The following is a 6895-nucleotide window of genomic DNA, read 5'->3' as shown; positions in this document are numbered from 1 at the left end:
ATTGCTTTCTTTATAGTTGTGGAACGCCAATGCCGTCCCCTCTATCTTATATTTTATGAAAGCCATTCGCTTTTCCTTTATGTGATGCTTTACAGTTTTATTCAGCCATACAGGTTTTGTTTGTGATCTTTTACTTTTATTACCCAACGGTATACATTTGGCAATGGCAACATGTAATGTGTTTTTAAAACATTCCCACTTTTGGTCCCTGTTTAGATTTTGAAATTTTTTTTCCCATTTGATGTCCTCCACTAGGTGGCGCAGTCTATCAAAGTTGGCCCTTCTGAAATTGAGGGTTTTTGTCCTACCAGCCCTCTTGCTTTTCCTATATTCAATACTGAAAGTGATCGCGTTGTGGTCACTATTGCCCAGAGTCTCCCCAACAACAATATCCTCAATTAACTCCGCATTATTAGTAATGATTAAATATAGGATGGCATTTTTTCTAGTTGGGACCTCCACCATCTGGTCCATAAAGTTGTCTCTCAATTCTACAATTAATTTTGACTGTAGTGACAAACAAAATCAAAGGCGTAGGTTGGAATATTTTGGTTGAATGAACAAATTCCAGCAGCGAATGTGGTTGTCATTCCGGAAATTCTATTCATTTCAAAGTCCATTGTTAAAATCAAACGAAATTTGAAATGACATTCCGTCGAATGTTCTGATGAGATTTTTTTAATATGAAGGTTCGTACAAAAATCTACCAGTGTATACCCAACTTAATGCTCTGCTACAGTGAGAGTATGTGTGAGAAGAGTGATAGCTCATCAGTCTGCTGCTACTCCCATATTGTTCAACCACAGCCTGCAGTAGACTCTGGACCGGGCTGCATTGCTTGACTACAGTAGAGTCCTAGGAACGGTCTCACAAGTGTTTCTTTATCACAAGAATGGCTAAATGGTGTTACAAATCATTTGCCAGATAAGACAGTTTACATAAAGATAATTATTCTTTGCCTTCAAAGGTCTACATTAAAATTAGGGATGCACCGATACCAAGTACAGTACTCGGTACAAGTACAAGTACCGATACTTTTCCAGCTCCAAGACTAGACTAGAGAAAAATTAAAAAGTTAGGAGGCAGCTGTCATTTGTAAGGAGCACACGGAGCTCCTGGGATTTGTACATCTCGGTTTTAATGTATGATTTTGTTTTTATAAATATAAATAAAGGGATGCACCGATACCAGTTTTGCAAGTACAAGTGCTGGTACTTGCACAAATACTTACAAGTACGAGTACTGATACATTTTTGTTTGTTGTCATGTGACAGTTTTTCTAAAACAATATCGACTAATGATTTCAGGACAGTGGAGGAGCACCAGAGCCAGGTCCCAGCTGCAACCGCTGCAACCCTGGTAGTTCTCATGAAAATGCCAAGTATCGGCACTGGTACTCGAAAAGTATCGGTGCATCCCTAATTAAAATCATACATAGATGATAAGAATATATTACCCATTTGTGACTGTGGTTATTTAATACTGCCATGGCCAAAAAGGTTTTGGTCAAAATTCTTTTGTTGAAACTTGTTTGCATACAAAACACTTAGTTGTAATGCAGTACTGTATGTCTCTGTGCCTGCTCTTTGTCAATGAAAGGCACAGGAAGACCAAATCCTGTGACAGGTAACACCTCTTTGTCAGGTGATCCCTGTTACATGAGAGCCCAGGGTCTTTACAGAGCACACTGACCCTTGATCAGACCCTGCCCCAGAGGAACTTGCAAACTAAAATCCATACATGCCCCAAGCAACATTTTGGCTAGAAGCCATTCAACCTACCAGAATGTTTTGGATATTTGGGCAAATACATGCAGATTCCATGCATTTGGTGTCCTTGAAGGTAACTGAACTCTGGGCCCAATAATTACCAGACAAGACCATTACTTAGTTATTTACACCTTTATAGATCTTCCCAGGTGTATTTGGCCTGCTTTTGACCTCATTCTAAGCTGCATCAACCTGCTTCAAGCTGCTTTTACCTCCCCATTAATATGTGTGAGAAAACAAGCAGTCCTAACCCAAGCAAAAGCCTGTCCACACAGCCCCATAGGCAAATATACAGAAGCAGTCCAGTTCTAACAAAACCCAGAAATCACCTGATCCCAACATGCACCTGAGAGAAACCAAGCTTCTGAAAAATATAATTTTGTCTTCGGGATTTGGTCTGTAGTTTCTGAATGCACACTTCAAATCCGCTGGTAATAGAGTTGTTACAGAGGGAAACTGGCAAGCAATCTGGCTCCTAGCAGTGATTAAGAATTAATATAGGTCTGCCATGTAGACTTCTTTATCTGAACGTCATGTAGCATAGATGCTGACAGAAAGCTAGATAATTATTGCTGACTACAGAAGGCAATCCTGTCCTTTGAAGAAACATATCATATCATCATGTCCCTGTGCCAAGGTAGACCCAGGACTGAGGCCCTTTGTTATATAGTACATGCTTAACTATCGGCTAATCAACATCATTTACTCAAACAAGATGATTAATGGTCCATTCTTTCTTCCTCTTTTCCTTTTTGTTTTTATCTTTCTCTTTCTTTCTTTCTTCTTTTCCTTTCTTTGTTTTTTTGTTTTCGATAGTTGTATCAGCAGAAAACATACATACAGTATAGAGCTGCAACAGTTAATCGATTTAGTCGATTAAAATCGATGATTGAAAACGTTGGCAACGCTTTCGATCGTCGATTCGTCGGCTATCGATTAATTTCCCTGTTCGGGGCTCTACACGCGGCCTGAAGCACACGCTGCTCACGTCCCGCTGCGCCCGCCGTGCTCACAGGACGCATAAGCCACGCCCACCGCACGCTGCTCCCGCCGTGCCGACAGGACGCCGAAGCCACGCCCACCGCTGAAGCCGCGCACGCCGCTGCTCTCCTCCTCGACGCGATCTCCCTCACTCGTTGCTGGCCCGCCGACAATCGAGGTCAATGGTGGAATAGGTGTACGGAGCTGCAGTGTGGAACAGGTGTGCCTGGATATAGTGGTGGAATAGGTGTGCTGTGGTGGGATAGATGTATGGGGGTGCAGTGTGGACCAGGTGGGTGGGGGTGCAGTGTGGACCAGGTGTGTGGGGGTGCTGTGGTGGAACAGGTGTGCAGTGTGGAACAGCTGTGTGGAGAGGCAGTGGTGGATAGGGGTGCAGTGGTGGAATAGGTGTATGGGGGTGCAGTGTGGACCAGGTGTATGGGTGTGAAGTAGTGGAATAGGTGTATGGGGGTGCAGTGGTGGAATAGGGGTGCAGTGTTGAACAGGTGTGAAGGGATGCAGTGGTGGAATAGTTGTGCGGGGTTGTGGTGGTGGAAAAGGGGTATGGAGGTGCAGTGTGGAACAGGTGTATGAGTGTGATGTGGTGAAATAGGTGTTTGGGGGTGCTGTGGTGGAACAGGTGTACAAGGGTGCTGTGTGAAACAGGTGTATGGGTGCAGTAGTGGAAGAGGTTTGTGGGGTGCTGTGTGGAACAATTGTATGTGTGTGAAGCGGTGGAACAGGTGTATGAAGGTGCAGCGAGGAATAGGTGTATTGGCGTGCAATGGTGGAATAGTTGTGTGGGGGTGCCGTTGTGGAACAGGAGTACAGGGGTGCTGTGGTGGAACAGGTACGAGTTACGCTACGCAAGCCGCGGTCGCCACGAACATGCCGCGTATATGCCACGCCCACCACACAAGCCGGATACACGCTCGCAGAGCACGCCGATGCCGCGGTGACTTACAAGGGGTCAGAAACAGGTAAGGGGGACCTGTTTGAATGTTTCCTGTTTAAAAAAAAAAAAAGCGGCACACTGTAGAACACCAGCAGCTATAGAGGAACAACAAATCCCAGCAATAATACATTATACAGCGCAATGGAGAATACCACCAGCTATAGAGGAACAACAAGTCCCAGCAATAGTACATTATACAGGGTGTTTAATATATTATTGCTGGGATTTGTAGTTCCTCTATAACTGGTCAGTGGTACTCTGCATTGCGCAGTATAAATCATTATACAGCGCAATGGAGAATACCATCAGCTATAGAGGACTACAAATCCCAGCAATAATACATTATATACAGCGCAATGCAGAGTAACGCCAGCTATAGAGGACTACAAATCCCAGCAATAGTACATATGTAGTATAATGTAGTATTGCTACATTCCTCTATAGCTGCTGGTATTCTGCACTGCGCCGCTGTATAATGTACTATATTGCACACCACACTTTTTTTTTACTTCTTCCGCGCCGAGCTTGCTCCCGTGATGGACTACAATCTCAACACAAACTAGTAGTGCCATCACTGGAGCCTTTTTTTTTTATCCGATTAACCGATTAATCGAACTTAATAATCGGCCAACTAATCGATTATGAAAATAATCGTTAGCTGCAGCCCTAATACAGTAGCTTTCAAAAACCCTTGGATAGGTTCCTCAACTTACTGTAGATAATATACAGGGCTATGTGAATTATTAGCAATATACACAAACACTATATAGGTTGAACCTGATGGACCTGTGTCTTTATTCAATGTTTCTTTCTTTCTTTCTTTCTTTCTTTCTTTCTTTCTTTCTTTCTTTCTTTCTTTTCTTTCCCTGGCAAGCAGTGTTTTGGAACATTCTGACATCAGATCAGCAGTTGGTTGTCACAGTAAACAATATGAAATAGTTGCTGACTAATGCCTTCTAATTGAATGACGAGGGAAGCACTTGTGCGTTCAGGAGCGCACAGCTCACAGGCTGCGAGATTTCTAGCTCTCACAATCTGTCTCTGGGGCGATGAACTTTATTCTGCTGGAACTGGTAACCCCATTACATCTGCACAATACAAAGGAAGCTTTTTATATCAATGCAATACCAGGAGACTTGACATTAAAATTCTAAATGTTTAGTTCCTGTGAATAAAAGGGCAAACACCTAAATGAAAACTCCATTTTGCTTGGTTACCAAGCCATTTCCACATGCAGTTATTTACAAATTAACCTATAGCCAAGTTAGGGATATTCAAGTATTTACATATTCTTAGCAAGCATGAAATGAGATTTAAAACAAGTCTTTGCTGACCTGTGTAGCTGCAGGCACCGTGAAACAATTCATCCTCAAAGATCACACCAGAAGCACTAAAGTCCTCCGGGTTGTTCTCTCAACAGCTCAGCTTACCCTGCTCCCCCCTCCCAGACAACCTACTCTATGTTTTCAGAAAAAGGTATAGTATTCCCCAAGGAGGGGATCCCACCATTCCTTCAAAACAATGTAACAAATAATTATAAAAATATATATTTATTTATAGAAATATTAAAACATGTATAACAAAACATATTCAAACTATATAAAAAAACAAAAACACATATATGTGGCTGCTTCCCGCTAATAATTTCTAAACAATATCTTGTAGAAAAACAGTATAGAGACACACCGTGTGAATGCCTTCTGTTCTCGGGTGGAGAAAAAAAAAAAAACTCTATGTTTTCATTAGTGATTAGAAGGTTGGAAGGCTGCTGGTTCACTGCTGAGGGGGTGAAGCAGGATGAGCTGACCTGCTGAGCCCATTCTGAGTGAAAGAAGCAGGATGAACTGAGTTGCTGAGTCCATTCTGAGTGAGAGAAGCAGGATGAGCTATGTTGCTGAGTCACTGCTGGGAGGGAGAAGAAGGGTGAGCTTCTTAAGAATGTCCAATTATCTGAAGATCCATAGTCTGCCCACAGGTTCACTTTGAGTTATTACCGTACACTTTTGTTTCAAATATTCAGATGTTGTGTAGTTGCCAATATGGCAGCCTGAAGCAGAGCCCCCAGAAATGTAATTACCTGCTGGACTGTTTCCCACAATAGTCTCCACTGAGCTTGAATTGAAATAAAATGCACCTGAGACACAACCAATGTGTATTACCAGCTATAACAGAGACACACAAGGTTATGTCAAAATGTGTTACATGAATTAGTCTAATTTAACAATAACTTTAGGCAAATATGCATAAAGTAACACATAGACATGAAATTATGGTCACAGTTATGCATAAGATTAAAATCTAATGTCTTTGGGGGAAGCCTGAAGCTCAGCAGCTGACCACTCTCAAGGAGAACCTTGATTAGCTTAAATTCGGCAATTGTGACTTTACTAGTTCAACATAACATAATGTGTACTAGATACTGACTTATTCTTATATGGTTAGAGACATAAATATGCTTCCCAGATGCTCTCTGATGACCAGTGATCTCTTGGTAGAAACAGCATATTAATCCACCAGGCTAAGTAACCAGATGACTTCAAATTGTGGACTTCAGGGTATGCTCACATTTCACTAACAGTTGTTCAGTTGATAAAACATCAATCATAGGGAGGTAGTGGCTACACTTAAAGGAGAACTATGAGGTGAGTGATTTTCACTCAACCTCATAGTTCAAGCCGACGTGCGACAATGAAACTGTCACACGTCAGCTCAATAGATCGGGAAGTGAGCGAACACATACCGGCGCTCGCTCACTTCTCGATCCTGTCCCTGCAGAGAGCTGTGACTGTCACTCACGGCTCCCTGCAGGGATTCCCTGCTCCAATCCTCCAGCGCTGGCTGGAGGAACGAACGGGGGAGGGGCGGGAACAGTTGGCTGTTATGCTGGGTTCTCACCCAAAAACATATTGACCTGCCCAGTGAATCCATCATTCCTCTGCTGTGATCCACTGATCTGCTGCCACAGCCTGGGTCCCAGTCCGCCATCTTCTTATATGTCAAGGGGAACCAACCATCTATTCAGGGTTCTGCAGGCAGACCTTGATGCCATGCAGGCAGGCCTACCCGCCAGCAGCTGTAAGTCCTTGCTGCGGCAGCCTACTGGGACATGGTAAGCTGTAGGGGCAAGGAGGCTGCGGGAGCATGACACATCATGTGGAGATTTGGGGGATTGCAGGGAGCTATAGCGGAC

Source organism: Nanorana parkeri, unplaced genomic scaffold, assembly GCF_000935625.1.
Source record: "Nanorana parkeri isolate BGI_ZX_2015 unplaced genomic scaffold, ASM93562v1 scaffold482, whole genome shotgun sequence".
Taxonomy (NCBI): domain Eukaryota; kingdom Metazoa; phylum Chordata; class Amphibia; order Anura; family Dicroglossidae; genus Nanorana; species Nanorana parkeri.
Note: the sequence above shows the minus strand (reverse complement) of the source record.